General features: G+C 42.7%; 1 protein-coding gene across 1 annotated transcript in view; it reads left to right on the forward strand.

Annotated features, from left to right (window-relative positions):
- Window positions 1-12252: 12252 nt before the first annotated feature.
- Window positions 12253-17015, forward strand: part of LOC113810358 (pre-mRNA cleavage complex 2 protein Pcf11) — a 291069-nt gene continuing 286306 nt past the window's right edge. Inside the window, exon 1 of the mRNA XM_070123534.1 lies at window positions 12253-12524. The gene's annotated coding sequence lies outside the window, so the exon portion shown is untranslated. The remainder of the gene's footprint in view (window positions 12525-17015) is intronic.

The following is a 17015-nucleotide window of genomic DNA, read 5'->3' on the forward strand; positions in this document are numbered from 1 at the left end:
ATATACCTTTTTTTGGAAAATTAAACATGATGTAAGAAAAAAAACAAAGTCACATTTTTTTTTTTTTTTTTTTTTTTTTTTTTTTTTTTTCCCCCCCTATCTGAAATGCTGCTTTGGGTGGGGACATTTGGGGCTTACCCACAAATAGACAGTCAGTAGACCTTAAATCTTCCTGATTTCATTTCCTTGAGTTTTTTTTTTTTTTTTTTTTTTTTTTTTCCCCTAATGCCATCCCACATTGTTATTATTATTATAGACATAATTAATACAATGTTATTGATATTGCAACAGTTATATAAACAAAAAAATTTTTTTTCTGGAAGTAAAAAAAAAGGGTAAATGGGAGATGTGTAGTACTAGTAAAAGTAAATAGTGACTTGATACTTGTGGTCAAGGTGTCTAAAAACAATTGATAGGTAAGACACAGTGGGCATGGTATTACATTTATGCAAATTAAATTTGCCAAAAAAATCGTTGTGAAGGAAAAGTTGTAAGATCCCCTTTTTTTTGGGGTTTATGTCTTATTAAATTTATATGATAATTAACCATATTTAGTTTATCTACAACATTGGCATTACTTGGGATGAATGCTAAATTTCCCCCAAATCCACCCCAGCCATCTTATATAAAAACAAAGGGACATTATTCAAAAAATTTTTTTTTTTTCCCCCCCAAATTTTCTAAAATCTGAACAATTTTTTTTCTTTAAATTTTAAAAAATTTTTTGAAATTTCCCGGGTTAAGGGGATTGCCTAGTTTTTTTGGCGATTATCGTCCATCTTCCCGAAATTGAGTTAAATTTTTAAAAAGGGGAGTTCCTTGGCCCTTGCTCCCCCCCTAAAAATTTTCCCAATGCCAACTGTTATTTTTTGGTGGTAGCAGCCATTTTAATGTCACTGAAATATTTTTTTTGTGTTTTCTTAGAAAATCAGCAATTGTGATGTAATGATTACAGATAAAAAAAAAAAATCAGAAAGCTTATTAAATTTCCCCAAGATGCCCCCAAAACCTTAATTTTTTGGAATAATTAAAAAAAAATAATGAAAAATTTTTCATACAAATAAATTAAACATGATATGCTGTTCATATGTAGTATTTTTTTTTTCGTTTTTTTTCATCATACATAGCCCCCAACCCCCTTGCCCGTTGTTTTTTTTTTTGGGGGGCTTGGGAATGGAGATTTAGTTGTCTACCCCTTCCTTCAAGCAAAAGGAGGTGGACCGTTTATGCCATTTAAAAATCAAGGGTCCCCATGACCAAAAAAATGTAATCCATTGGGGCAATGTTTTTTCCCCTTTTCAAATACCCCCCCCCAGGCTCCCCCTTGACCAGACTACGAACATAAACTCACCCCCCCTCAATGCCTACAGTGCATTACCCACCCAAGCAGAGATTCAATCCCCAAAAGACCCCCCTCCCCCCCCAAAACCCCCCAAATTAAAAAAACTCTCCCCCCACAACCTTCTCCTTTTAAAACCCCCCAAACTCCCTTATTACTACCTTACAGCCTTATTCTCCATTTTCCCCTAATACCCCCCCCCCAACAACACCCCCCTTCCCCCGCCCCGTCCTACACCACCCCCAAAAACCCACAGATATTTTAAAACTCTATTTAGCCCCGCTAAATGGGACCTTCCATGATCCCCACCCCCCCTTAGGCAACACTCTTCTCTTTAAAAATGTCTCCAAAAACATGTAGGCAGAGCCCCCTTTTCCTCCCGACGCGATCGCTCCCATCTGTAATAGTCAGATCCCGAAGCTGAAGCTAACACTATCAAAACAACGTCTCTCGGCCCCCCATCCCTGCAGAACCTCATCCAACTCTTAATACTTGTACCGGAACTATGTCTCTATCCCCCCAGCAAACTGCCCAGTCGATACCAAAGAGGTCAGGTTTTTGGGGGGAAAAAAACCTCCCGCCTCAAAGACCAGGACGTGATATCAGTACATTGCTACTCCATTCCTCTTAGAGGTCATCGAAAAAAACCCACCAACATTGACAAAATTACTTTGTAAAATGACCTTCCCATTCGTATCTACATTGGTGGACAATCCTCTTTGTTCAACCATACCAACATCCTCCCCGTCAATGTCAAATTGTTTGCGATTTGGACATCCTTGGTCCGCTCTACAAACCTCTTGTCCCAAAACCCCCTTTTTAACAGAAACAAAGCCCCCCAAACCCCGTGTGCTAACTGCGGCGGCCCTTAATGTATTTTTTAGAGGTGACCCACTTACAAGTTCGAGTCTGAGTTGAGTTCTCGAAACAAAAATGGTCTTACTCTACACGAAGCCAGACAGGAAGCACGCCGACAAGGTTTCTCTTATACTCCTTACTCCCCCAATGTCCCGCGCCCCTCCCCCCCCACCTGAAGATGTTCCAACATCCTCCCCCATACCTACTTACTTCCCCACTTCCACTTCTACATTCAACCTCCTTCAGTCAAATTCCTTGGTCTCTAAATCCAGACACCCCAATCTCACCCCCTTTTTTGCCCCCCAAAAACCCTCCCCCCCCCTCCCTGTACTACCCGCAGTAGACAGACTTACGTTCCACCCCCCCTTTTTTCCCCCACCCCCACTCACCTCCACCTACCTTTACCTTTACTCCTCAGAAACCCGTCTCCTCCCCCCCCCCCCATAAAAAACCGCCCACAAAACTCTCCCGCAAACTCCACTGCAGAAACTATGGAAGACATTCAAGCTTATGTTTGAGACACAAGATCCCAAAACTCATGCTCCCTCCACACTTGAAGTGATTGCTATTCCCCCCCCTACTCGTATTCCCCCTACACCCCTTCCTCCTCCCTCTCAACACACCCTAATCCTCTCAGTTCCGTCCACCACCGATATCCATCCTCCTGAAACCCCCCCCCCTCTTACTCAAGCACCCCTACCCCCCCTTCCTCCTAATCCCCCCCAAGAAAAACATCCCCTTCAACTCCAACTATCCATCCTTCCGATATCCATCCTCCTACCACTAATATTCCCCCCCCCCACTTCCTCCTACTCCCTCTCAACACAACTCATCCCCTTCAACTCCAACTATTGCACATTCTCCTCCCCTCTACCCCTTTTCCCCTCCCCCCGGATACACCGAATCACTCATGTAAAAACCCCCCCTTTTTCCTTTCCCCCCCCTTTCCCCCCAAAACGACCGAGGGCCCCTCATAAAATAACTAAGAAAAGCTCTCCTACATTGGCATATTCGCAATTTCCGTTCTCACAGACCAAACCTGTTATATCCTTGCTTCTTATAACAACCTGTTTTCCCTCAGACCATAAATATCCTTCACTTGATCTAATTCCCTTACTTAAACCACCATAACCCTTTCCCTCATCAACACCCTTTCCCCATCTTAAACTTTCCAGCTTACTCTAGATAGCTGACGCGTAGCAACTATCACCTGACACCCCCCTTTTTACTATACCTTCATTTGGTGCTATATGACCGTAGATTTTAATATTTATTTCGCTTTTAACTATTACCCAACCATTGATGTAATTCCCTTACCTAAACCACCATAACCCTTTCCCTCATCAACACCCTTATCCATCTTCAATTTTTTCCAACATTACTCTAGATAGTTTATGGAATATTAATTAAGCTAAGACAAACAGGTTTTTTTTTTATTAAAATATGTTCATAACTTTTCAAATTTAAAAAAAAATACTGGATTCAAACCATGGTACGCATCACCACCAAAGTGCAATAAGCGTCTAGGTTAAAACACACTTTTGATTAAAATTCATTAAAATGTGTTCATAACTTAAGAAATATCAGAAAAAAAACAAAAAAAAAAAAGAAAAAACGGAAGTAACAATATAAATAAACAAGAGGTCATTTTTAAAAAATCATCTGTATGTGCTTATATACCTTATATATTTTTTACATCGCCCTGTAATTATATATCGTCCTTTGGGGGAACGGGTGTGAAAATTGGCCATGTGGCCCCGTGGAGTTAAACACCAGTAATCTGTAGATGCAGACGCGCTGAAAAAAAGGACGCGTATAAACCCCTCCGACTGGAAGTTTTTTTTTCGACCAAATTATACGTTGAAAACCCCATTAGAAACAACAATAATAGGTAAATAATAGATAATTATATAATATAGGGGAAAAATCGATCACAGCCAGATCCCCCATTAAAGTCGCCCAGAACAATACGAATATCACCCCGGGGGACCTGTCTGGCACAGATGCTAGTTTGGTGTAGAACATCTTTTTCCCGTAAAATTTTGCAAACATTGGTAGGAGCATACACAGCATTAAGAACATGAAGCGAAATGCTAGCTTCAGTCTCATTACCATTGTACGCCCATTGACTGGGTAACCTCTACTACCCAAGGGGCCCGGAGTCTGCTGGCGATGGCCATGGCTACCCCCCGGAGATGGTGACCATCGCTGCGGGCCGACCAGTAGTAGGTGTAGCCACCTACACTAATCGTGCCGCTGCCAGGTCTTCTCACCTCCGGGGGAGACACCTCCACTCTCACCCCCAGTTCCCTCGACAGCAGAGGAAAAAGATCATCCTGAAACCCAAAAAACGGATGTTCCAAGCCCACACCCTGATTTCCCCCCCTGAGGTTTAACCTCGGGCAGTCACCCCGGGTGGACGCCACCTCTACCCCCCCCGCTACGCTGCTCCCCAAAAAAGGGAGCGCAGGCTTCGAGACCCACCATGCACCTGCAGGGCTCCCTCAGGTTTTCCCCCAAAAAAACTTCCCCAGGCTGGCGACTGCTAGAACGCAAGTGGGAAGAGTAGGTCCCATTCCCATCCTGCGTCCCGGCAGTCGCCCCCCCAAAGGGCCAACAGCCCTACTCGCTGGGTGGGAGGGCATTTCCCCTCTTCCCAGCATTTCCATTTATATTAATCACTGCTTTGGGGTTTTTTCTGGGGGGGGAAAAGGGAAGGGCCCCCCCCCCCGAGCTTCCCATTAACCCCGGGGGGGCCCAGGGGCAGGAGTTGGTACGGGGCCCCGGGCGTGTCCCCCCTCGGTGGGCCATGACCCTGTACCTCTAGGGCTTCCTGCTGCTCCGAGACCCCCCCCAGTTTTGCCTGGGACCGCAGGGTACCCAGTTTCCATGGGAGGCCACGGGGGGCACTGGGCCCCATGATGGAGAGTCTATGCACGCGGGGGGGGCTTATGCATAGCTGCCCCCCTTTTTTGCACTAGGCTAGCCAGCGGTGGCAAACTGCAAGCGAGAAGGCATGCAAAGCGCATACACGAATGCCTTCTTCATGTTGGCCATCAGCTCAAAAATTTATGGATTTTTTATTTATATGATCATTTGTGCTTGGCCTTTTATAGTTATTCCAAAGTTTTTTTCCCTTTTTGCTGTGTTTAAAACTGCTTTCCCTAATTTTATTGGGATAGTGGACGAGGTCTACTTTCCCCGAACCTGACCTTATTTTTTTTTCAGCTTATTCCCATTTCTATATGGGGTCCCCTGTTCCCCCAGCCTCTTCCATCTTGCTTTTCCCCTTGCATCTTCCCTTCTGGTCCCTTGTCTTCCAGATCTTCTTTTTAACCTGTCTCTCCAACTTAACTTGGGTCTACCTCTTGTTCTATGTCCATCCACGTGCATTTCCATTATTCGGCTTCCAATATAGTCTTCTTCTTTTCTGATGACATGCCCATACCAGTTAATCCTTCTTTTTTTACATCTTTGCACTCAGTTCTGTGACCTTGACTGTGCCTCTGATGTAGTCATTCCTGATCTTATTCTTCCTCGTGACACCACACATCCACTTTAACATCCTCATCTCTGCTACATTCACCTTTTCATACCCTCTTAATTGGCCATGTTTCCTTCCATAAAGGATAGCAGGTCTCACAGCTTTTTTATAAACCTTCCCTTTGAGTCTTGCGCTGATCTTCTTGTAAATACTCCTGAAAATTTTCCCCATGCCTGCCACCCTGACTGAATGCGTTGATTCACTTCTACATCCAGTTCACCATCCTCTGTAAATGTGATCCTAGATATGAAAAAACTGGTACCCTCTTAATGATCTCGTCATCCATTTCCCCCCATTTTCCTCCTCAAAATCATTAAATGAGAGGTACTCAGACTTATTTGCTTATTTTCAAGCCTCAGTCCCCCAAAAACCCCTTCCATTGCGATAGTTTGTCTCTCAATGATTCTTTAGTATTACATACCAAGACAATGTCATCTGCAAATAACATTGTCCAGGGTGCCTCCTCTAAATTCCTTCCTTAGAACGTCCATTATAAGGCGAATATATCGGACTAAGTGACCCCCGGTGGCCCCACTTTGATGTTAAATTCATGTTATTCCGACGCAGCTACTAACTTGTGATGACTCCCTATACATATCTTGAACCAATCTTCATACTTCTGCTCACCCCCTTTTCTCTCATGCACCTCCATACCTCTGATCTCGGTACACGGTCATACGCCTTCTCGAGGTCAAAAAACCCCCTTCAGTCCCTACTTTTTATCCCTGTATTTTTCCATTGTCTGTCTTTAGGCAAAAATAGCATCTGATGTCTGTCTTTTAAAAAATCCAAACTGGTTCTCCTGCCCTTTCACCTTATCCTCTTTCCCAAAAGTCCCCTCCCAAAGCCATTTTTTGGGTTAATTTAATTTCCCCCCGTAGTTATCGCCCCGGTTTTTCCCCTTTTGCTATATTTATGGGCACAATGGTGCTCTTCCCCCACCCCCATGGAATTCTCTCTTGCTCATATATTTTATAAAAAATCCCACAAAACATCTACACCATGCCCCCCAAGGCTTTTCCATGCTTCTATCGGGGTTTTTTCCCGGGCCAACAGCTTTGTTTGATTTCTTTCTCAGCGCATTTTCCCCCTTTCTACGTGATATGTTATCAGTCCTCCTCTTTTTTGGGAACCCCGCTCCTATTTCCACTCTTGGATTCTCTACATTCGTTAAGTTTTCAAAATATTCCTTCCATCCCCTTTTTTTATCATCATTATACAAAAAATTTCCTTCCGCATTCTTCATATCCATATGTATCTGATCTTTCGTACTCTTGTCTCTGGCCTTTGCTATTTTATAGATTTTTTTTTTTCCTCCTCTTGTATCGGTTCTTGATACATTTCTTCCCCCCCTAGCTTTAGCTACTGCCACTGCTTTCTTTGCTGCTTGTTCGCTGTTTTAAGCCTTTCTGCATTTTCCAATTTCTGTTTTATAATATTCCTTCCTTGCAATCTTCTTTCTTTATAGTTTCCGAGATTTCTTCCTTCCCCATCCAAGTTTCCTTGTCATTGGGTGGTCCTTTATCAATGTCATCCCCAATATTTCCTCTGCAACTTGTCGGATAACTGAAGCATTCCAATTCCCCCTCTTCAAATCCCTCCCTCAACTCTATCTGCTCTAGCACTCTCCCCCCAACACACCTCTGGTCTTCGTCTTTCTAATCCCCCCCTTAATCTTAGGGGTTTTTCCCCTTTTTTTCCTTTCCTTCCCTTTTGATGTTAAACTCCCCAATAATAGGTGATTTGTTTGGCAGCTGTTTTCCCTTAAAATTCCTTAAAATTTCTGACTTCACGTATTTTACTTCTCTTGTATAATATGTAGTCCAATTTATTTTTTTTCCTCCACTTTCATATGTTTGTAAACCTTCTTTTAAAGGTGTTCAATATAGCCAGATCGTATGCCACCGCGAAGTCAATTAGCCGTTCTCCGCTGGGATTTGACCCCCCCCATATCTTCCATGGACATTTTGCTAAGTTTCTCTCCCCATGACCAAAATCCCAGCAATCAAGGCTGTTTCAACATCCGGGGTCTCTGTGCCATATCCCCGGGCTTGCCAAAAATTTTTTTCTCTTCATCTCACAGCCCACTTGTGGTGCTTTAAATCATTATATTAATGATTGTATTTTCGATAATTAGTTTAATCAACATTATTCGGTCATTCATTCTCGAGACACTGATGACGTTTTTTTTTTTGATTTGGACTCGGGGGTCCCCAATTCCTTCCCCTTCCCCCTTTCCCCTTTCTCCCTGGAAAAGCTTAAAGCCTCCCCGCTCTCGGGGGCCCTTTTCCCCCCCCTTGTGTTTCCCGTAGGCAAAGTACCTCCAACTTTCTTCTCTCCATGAGATCCCAACCCCCCCCCCCTTTTCCCGACATTCGTTTCTCCCAAACCGACTATAACATTTTTGGTTTGAATTCTATTTTCCAAGTACAACTCCTCGAATAAGTTCTCGATGTAATTGTGGAAGAATTAGCATGAGACTACCTGGACTTTTTTTTTACCCAATCATTGGTTTAAAAAGGTAAAAAAAATCAAAAGGGATCAGTCCGATCACCACGTGTGGCTATTCGTCGCTATTAATGGGGGCTAACGCCGACGGGGGCGCATAGCCTATCCACCCTCTGCTTCCCCCTTTTTGGGGGCCCTCATGGCAAGGCGCCGGGTGGGACTCGGCTCATCTCGAGCTCCCCCGACGGTTTGATCGATCTTCCCGAGCCGCGACTTCCAAGGTCGTCCCCAACCTCCCCCCCAGGGCTGTGTTGTACAGAACAACTTGGTGGGCAGGATCTCCGGGAAGCGGCCAGGTGGCCGTGTCCCCTGAGTTGGCCATCCTGGATTGCCCCTTGGGTCCTGTGCCAGTCTCACAGTGAACCCCGTTGGTTGGCCCCGTGGCCCCGAACTGTACCCTGACGGGCGGCCCCATTAAAAATGCATAAAGACGGCTCCAAGGCCAGGATAATGTCCAGGTTTCACTACCGTATAGCAAAACTGGCATTATCAGGTCCTTGAAACACAGTTTGGGTCCTTCTGCACAGGTACCGGCATCTCCAAATACTCTGCCAGGACAATCCGTCGCTTACTTCCTGGTCTGACAGCCCAGAGTTATGAACTACACTACCAAGGTGTGTAAAGCTCTCTGTGACTTCAGTGTCTTCGCCGGCCCGTACCAACCGAACAGGTTCTCCTACAAGTCCCCAAAATCCCAGATCTTGGTCTTGGTCCAGGATACTTCTAAACCCATGGGCTTCGCTTCATTACTAAATGCATCGGAGCCACCACTAAGAATTCCAAGGACTCAGATAGAATAGCAACATCATCAGCAAAGTCAAGGTCGGTAACCTTGATATTGCCCAGTTTAGCTCTGCCTAGTATCCAGTTCATGCAAGTGTTGAAAAGTGTTGGGTGCAAAGCACAGCCTTGCCTCACTCTTGAACTAACAGGAAAGAAGCTCGACCCCCCACCACACTTTACAGCATTTTCAGTACCAGTATCCAGACTTCGTCCAAATCCTTGTTGGAATTCCTATCCAGTCTTAGGATCTCCCAGAAAATTCCCGATGCACCGTATTAAACGCCTTCTTGAGGTCGATGTAGGCTGCAAGCAGCCCACGCCCAAACTCATGACGGCGCTCTGCAATGACTCGAAGCGCAAGGATACAGTCAATTGTGGACTTGCCAGGATTGAATCCAAATTGCTCCGGCCTCTGATCCCCTCCAGTGGGGTGGTCTCTAATACGTCTCAGAAGGATGTGGGCAAGAACCGCCGGTATACTGAGCGGTGATGCCTCTTGATTGCTGCAGTCCCATCGGTCCCCCTTCCCCTTCCAAGAGGGATGACCACACCCCTCAACAGGTTAGGAGGAATGGTACTGGACCGCCAGATGGCAGCCACCCAACATGCAACCCACGTGCCATAGGTTCCCCACCAGCATTTAACAGTTCAGCTGGGATGCCCCCAAATACCCCCTGCTTTGCCACTCTTCAGCTTGGAAAATCGTCCCCCCAACTTCATTTAGGAAGGGTCGGTCTTCACTGATGGGGGGGTCCGGCAACGGAATCACGGCACTCCCCGCATCCAAGTTAGCTGTTGGTGGGTCAACCCCGGTATAGCTAATCAAAATACTCAGCCCAACATTCCCGTACCGCAACATGATCTGAGACGGAAAAGTGGCCACTTACTAAGTGAACCGCTGTCCCTGAGAAGAGGGCTTGGAGTTCAGCTTCCTCAGGGCTTGGTATGCAGGACAAAGGTCATTTACTAAGAAATGGCCTTCTACCTCCTCTGCAAGACTCTTAATAAACTGTTCCTTGACCCTTCTTAACAGTGACCGAGTTCTGTGCACCTGAGAACGGTGCAAGTCCCGGTCCCCTCTCAGACAAGTTGCACGACAAGCATCTGTGACATCCAGAGTCTCCTGCAAGATGAAATTCTGTCTTGTTCTCAGGCATTCACCAGTTGTTATTTGAGCTGCATCAAGCGTTTCGTGCTTGAAGGTGTCCCACAGAGGTACAGGGTCTGTCAGATTGTCAACGACCAGAGACTGCTTCAGCAAACTCCCAGGCACACTCCCTCTCCCTCAGCCTGTCCAAGTGGAACACCCTGGGGTGATCATTGGACCGCTGGGGTTTTAAGTGCCAGAAGGGTCCAAACCAATCTGTGGTGTACCACAGAAATCGACACTCTTCCCCTGCAGTTCTGGAGGATCCTCCAACAGTGCTAAGGATTGGTCCATCTCCTTGGCTGCATTATCCATCCTGTACTACTCTCTAATTACGGTGCTCCAGTCGAGGGTCTATTTCCTCCACCTAGGTGTTTTTACAGTAGTCTATGAGACACCTTTTCAAAACCTTTTAAAGTTTAAGTACACAATCAAACCCCGGGCCCTCTCTTTCTTGAACTATTTCAGAAACAGGAGTTTTTCACACAAGGAAGATCATCCTTCCCTAAAACTAAATTCTTATTTGATATCATTTTATGTTTTCAGTACTTAAAACCATTGTTTCCTAATCATCTTTTCTAACAGTTCACATACTACATTTGTTGACAAATCTCATCTGGTCCTGCTGCTTTATTTGTCTAGTCCTTTTAGTAGGTATTTTATTTATTTCTCTTTGGGGGATATTTTCGATATTCTTTACACACTGACTGAAATTTCTCAATATTACACAATTTCCTCCTCAGAGTATAAAAAGATGGGCACCTACTCAAAAGATATGAGCTCAAGATAGACTACAGAAAACATTTAAATTATTTTCTCAAAGAAAATCATAAACATTCTCTTCGGAGTTTAAAAGGAATTGCGTACATAAAGATTAAAATTATTTATCCCCTATCATCAATACCTTCAATATCAATTTATCATATTTCATAGAGGTTAAAATCCACTCTATCTATAAGCAGAGCTAAGACTTAAATTACTTGAAATTCCAAATAAAGGGCGTTTAAAAATTGCAGAGACTGCAATAAGGACGCTGCAGATAAACCGTATATAGGTGTTCGTTTAATCAATTATTTCAAAATTATCGTTCATGATATCAAATATAGATATTTTTACTGCCTGACGTGAAACTTTATTATTTCTCATGACACAAAAATCAAATAAATTGCAAAATCTTTTGACATTTTATTTTTCTATTTTGCCTTGTTAAGATCATCGTTATGACGTGATTAGGGGCCCGCCGCCCAAACACACACACACACACACACACACACACACACACACACACACACACACACACACACACACACACACACACACACACACACACACCACAACACACACACACACACACACACACACACACACACACACACACACACACACACACACACACCACACACACACACACACACACACACACACACACACACACAACACACAACACACACACACACACACACACACACACACACATTAAGGAAAATCTGGCACAGCTGCAGAAAAAAATGAAAAAGGGTTGTTTGTACTTCACACTGAATAAACACAGTACATCCGTAATATATAGCTATATTAACTGACTAAACAGAAGAGGAATACACATTTAGCCAACAATAGATGATAAAGAACAAAATTCGAGAACATAAACGGACGGAAAATACGAACGGGCTTCCAAGAACCCGCTCCTTTTGGTGGACGAACGTATACCAACATCCGTGCATTTCAGCCAATCACAACAAAGAATAAAACTTTCTCTGTCCTCTAGTTTCTGATTGGTTGTGGAGCGAGTTCATCAAAAAAGTACTATTGCATTACAGATTGCTTTCAGTTAGCAATATACGTCAGATTACTTCGTAACTACTTTCTATTGACTGTGCTTCAGTTCCGCTGAATATTACTGTCCTCCGACAGTCGAACAGCTTGCATTTTGGAGACGACTCCTTTTTTCCCACGAAAATTTATTTCGTATATGCTTTGCCTCCTTTCCCCCCTCACCATTCACTCTTTTTCTTAAACTTTTATCCTCCATCGCTGGCGTGGGGCGGTGCGCAGAGGCGAGTCGGACGAGTAGCGAGTGCGCAGTGTTGAGGGCCGATCCCATAGTGTCGTGACGTGTGCGTGCAAAGCAGAGAGAGCGCGAGAATCGTGTCATGAATAGTGTGTATGTCGGAAAATCTCCAAAATGACGGATTTGCCGACGGATGTGGAGGGGGCAGAGGAATATCGTTCGTCGCTGGCAGATCTGACGATGAACTCGAAGCCCATGATAACGATGCTGACGATGTTGGCCGAGGAGAACCGCTCACGCGGCGGTCATCGTTGGGGTGATCGGAAACACATCCACGGTGAGGAATCCCGCCATCTTGACTTCTGTTTTAGCATCCTTATTTCTGTTAGTGAAAGGAAGAAAAGCGTCAGCATTGGAATTCGGGATATAATGTTATTTGTGGAGGAAAGCATTCAATTTTAGGTAATATATAAAAAGATGGCTAGGCTCTCGGATAGTCGCCATCTTCCCTCGGGAGTTTTTTGCCGTTAGGAAAAGTTTCGAATCGGCCTAGCCAGTGGACCGTTTCTTATTTTTCACTTGATAAATCCTCAGTTCTGCGTTAAACATAGCAATTTGGTAATATGAACCACCTGAACATCAATGTAGTCAAATTAAAGCCTAAATCTGTTGATGTGACGATGGGTTTGGCAAACAAATTGTTCACTTTATTATTATTGTTCATTTGTTCTTAACCAATACCTGTGTCTGGATATCCCACAGATATTTTGATATATGTTAAAGGGGCACGAAAATATTGACGTCAATTATAAGCAGGGCAAGTTCTAGAACAATAGGCAATAGTCATCATGAGTTTCATGATAATCTTTGATATGAAAACAAATATGGTAAAGAATATCTTGTGTAGTTTGATGTTACGGAAAATTTACAGTGGATAACAATCAGAAATTGAGTAAAGAAAAAGATATGGAATGGTACCTCGGCACTTGGTGAAAACAAACACTTGTTCAAAAAATCACTGCACTTTACTGAGTTTTTCTGAGAATTTTGTTTGCGTGAAAATGCCAAGGAACTGTGTTGTAGTTGGTTGTTCGGAACCACCCAAAATGATGGGAAAGAAAGGTTTAACCTTTCTATATTCTCAGATCGCATAAAGAAACCAGAATAATGGAAGCAATGGGTAGGCCTACAGGCCATGAAGCATGAATGCTGATGGGAGTGCTTGGGCGCCTTGTGGAAAATGTTTGCATCTCTCAGAACATATCATTCATATACTATTAATATATTACACCTTTTCAAATTCCAGAGACAGATAATCACCTTCAAACTCTGTCTATCTACACTACCTATCAAGGCCAAACAAGATCAACATTTATCGCATTGTGTTTGGCAGTATCATATATTCTATAAAGCACGGTAATTGTTGAAGACCGCGGCACCCTCGTTTAGACTAAGTTCCAAACATGGGGGGGGACCCCTCCCCCTCCAAAGGAGGGAGGGGGTCCTCACAAACTGATTTCCTAAGGGGGAGGGATGAGGGGAGAAATCAAGTTCACGAAGCTCCATTTGGGGGGGGTGCATGATGTCAAAATCTAAATAAAATAAATACCACTCAAACATCGAGGAAAATTGTATTTTTATGAAAGACGAGCCTAAATTTATGTCCTGGCAACAATATAAAGCCCTTAAAATAAAAACTTTGTCCGACGGACAGCGAATGAAATACCGCTAAAGTAAACAAGCATAACACACAGTGCGTACAAACTGATATCCGATAAAAAATTTTTCACAAATATAAAATGTGGTTATCCTGCGAACCAAAATAACAAAAGCATAAAATATTAAATTAATCCCCCCCCCCAAGTCCTGCTTATTCACATGATGTCAATTTATTTTAAAAATTACTAACAATGTACAACTCATACCGTCTGTGTACAGGCGAGATGCAGCATGGAGGAACTGATTGAATATTTTATTCTCCACGGATACACCATTTTAGTATGTAACACAAAGTACCTGGCGAAGTGAAAATTGCATCTAACTTTTCTATTATGTTGGGAGGTTTTGTGCACCTACATGAATATATATTATAAAATCGTTAGTCACCGTCGCATTGGGGTATTTAAGGGCTACTGATATGAGGGCATGCGGCCAGCATATTCCTCCATGAATTGCCAGTACCTTCCATTATAAAATAATTTTGAATAAACTATGTACCCACTATGACAAAAGATACACTAATTTTGAAATTTTAAAACAAATATAAATATGAAACAAACATTAAAACAAATATCTTTAACTTACCCCATGTCACCACAAAATTGCTAGGTCCATTCCATTTTAACGGTAAATATAAGGCCTCTGCATCTTAAGATTTCTTCAATCCTACTTTATTTCTTCCGCTCTTTAAGATGGCGGTGTCCATTTCCTCTATCTATGCGCGTCCAGTCTTCAACCTCTCAAAAACACAAAAGCTATTTTATTATTTTCGTATTATTCCTTTTTTGTAATAAATTGATTTATTGGAAAATCTGTCGGTATGGCTGCACTAAGTTAGGGCAAATTAAAGATAATGTTCTTGTAGAGGACAAAAAGTAATAGTGGTTCGTACAAGAAATGATCTGCAGACACGAATGAATGCCACAAATAAAGGAAAAAAGTAGCAGAAAGTCAAATTGGCGCTGCAGTGGCTAAGTCCACATTTGGGGAAAGAACAAGTTACTGCACAGCTCACACACCGTTTTCTGTCCTACTGTGCACCAACGTCACCACTACCTCCTACGACCAATCAGGAGGTGGCAGTTTAGCAGAGATTTTTAATTGCTCATTAAAATTCAAGTATAATATTCCATATATATTAGTGAAAATGCCCCGACTATCGACTAACTTTTCATATATGTTCACGTCTCAGCCGTTTTTATGTTAAAATGTGTATTTTGATCCTCAATTTGGGTAACTCATTAATGTCCCTTAATTGCCAAATTACTCAAATACATTCAATACTTAATACTCGCCCTTTCTGGTTACACCGGTGACCTGCCTCGTTCTTCTCAGTGACAATGACCGATGTGTGACATTTGTGTTTCGGTGTGCTGACCCCCTCTCTCTCTCTCTCTCTCTCTCTCTCTCTCTCTCTCTCTCTCTCTCTCTCTCTCTCTCTCTCTCTCTCTCTCTCTCTCTCCTCTCTCTCTCTCTCTCTCTCTCTCTCTCTCTCTCTCTCTCTCTCTCTCTCTCTCTCTCTCTCTCTCTCTCTCTCTCACTCTCTCACTCTCTCTCTCTCTCTCTCTCTCTCTCTCTCTCTCTCTCTCTCTCGAAATTTAAGGAAAAATCTGAAGAGATAATAAAGTTTTTCAGATTCACTGAGTCATATCATATGAAAGAAAGTGTGAAAAATGCAGTTTAATTTTCTGAACTGTTTCAGCTTTTATCTTGCAGTACATTATTGAAGAGAATGTTTGCTGATGGGTGGCAGAGTTTCCTTTCAACACACCCCTCGGGCATTGCCCACGCATGCCCAGTCACACGTAAATTGGACAAATTTCAGCATCTTTATTTTAATATTATGACGTAATTATGTCTTTCAGTGCTTTAAATTCGACTTTCCCACTTAGTTTGCTTGTTCTTCCATATTTGCAGCATTTCATGTCAGTTTTCTAAAATTCTGTATCCTCCATATTTATCATAAATTTTGGCTCGCATTTCCGAAAAGTCATATTATACTTCAATTATGTGTATTAAGACGGATTTATAACCTTATTTGAATTGTGCGTATTGTGCATTTCACACTTTCTTTGCCTGCCGCCAGCTTGACAGCTACGGACCGCTCATTTCAAGATGTAACCAGTGACAAATGTTTGTTTCAGTGTAGTGTTCATTCTGGGTTATTCTTGAGACTATCAGTAACAAAGAAGATGAAATAGACTTCAGTAATGATCACAGTTTAATGTCCGGCCCACTAAGAGCTCCAAATGCTGAAAAAATTACTAAAATCGAATCAATCCAGATGGTAGAAAAGGGAAAAGAACGAAAGTTTAACAGTTGCAGATATGAAAGTATTGGTTTATCATTTTATGGTGTGGATGCAGCTCTATTTTGCTTTGCATACTGATGTAAAAGAATGTGTTCCTGGGGGTGTTGGGGGCAGAACTTAAATTGCTGTATTAGGCTGGTTTATTGGTAACTACGTTTTTGGGGGGTTTGGAATGTGTGAATTCCCGTAGAGTTTTGCCGAAAGATGGGTTGGGTTCCCGTAGAGTTTTGAATTCTAACATGTCACCCTAGAATTTTAAAGATGGTTTCATTGGCCAATTTTAAGCGTTTTTTCTTTTTCTCTCTCTCTCTCTAGTTTTATGCATTTTGATCTTTACTCTTCTTCTGTAAGCCTGTTTTTACCCCATAGTTTCCCTGTGTCTTCATGCCCTCCCTTACTAACAGGACTATCAAATCAAGATCTTCGATGGAGAAATGGACTTGATCTCTGAACAATTTATTAAATGTAGAGAAATTGGTGAAATCATTGGATATTCTACAGATAAACATCTTCTTTCGACTTAGTCGCTGGAGTGTTGCTCTCTGTAACAAATGCCCATTTTATTTTGTTTGGGGTGGTGGGTTGGAATGTGTGAATTCCTGTAGTTTTGCTGAAAAGTGCGTTGGGTTCCCATTTTTATCGTTGTTATTTATTTAAGGGGCCGCCTTTTTTTTTCTTCTTTTTTTTCCCCCTTGCCATATTTGATGAAACTCACCCATTTATTTAGACTGTAGTGAGTTTTTCTTCTTCTTCGTCTTCTTCTTCTTTTTCTTCTTCTTCTTCTTCTTCTTCTTCTTC

This window comes from Penaeus vannamei, chromosome 7 (assembly GCF_042767895.1).
Source record: "Penaeus vannamei isolate JL-2024 chromosome 7, ASM4276789v1, whole genome shotgun sequence".
Taxonomy (NCBI): Eukaryota; Metazoa; Arthropoda; class Malacostraca; order Decapoda; family Penaeidae; genus Penaeus; species Penaeus vannamei.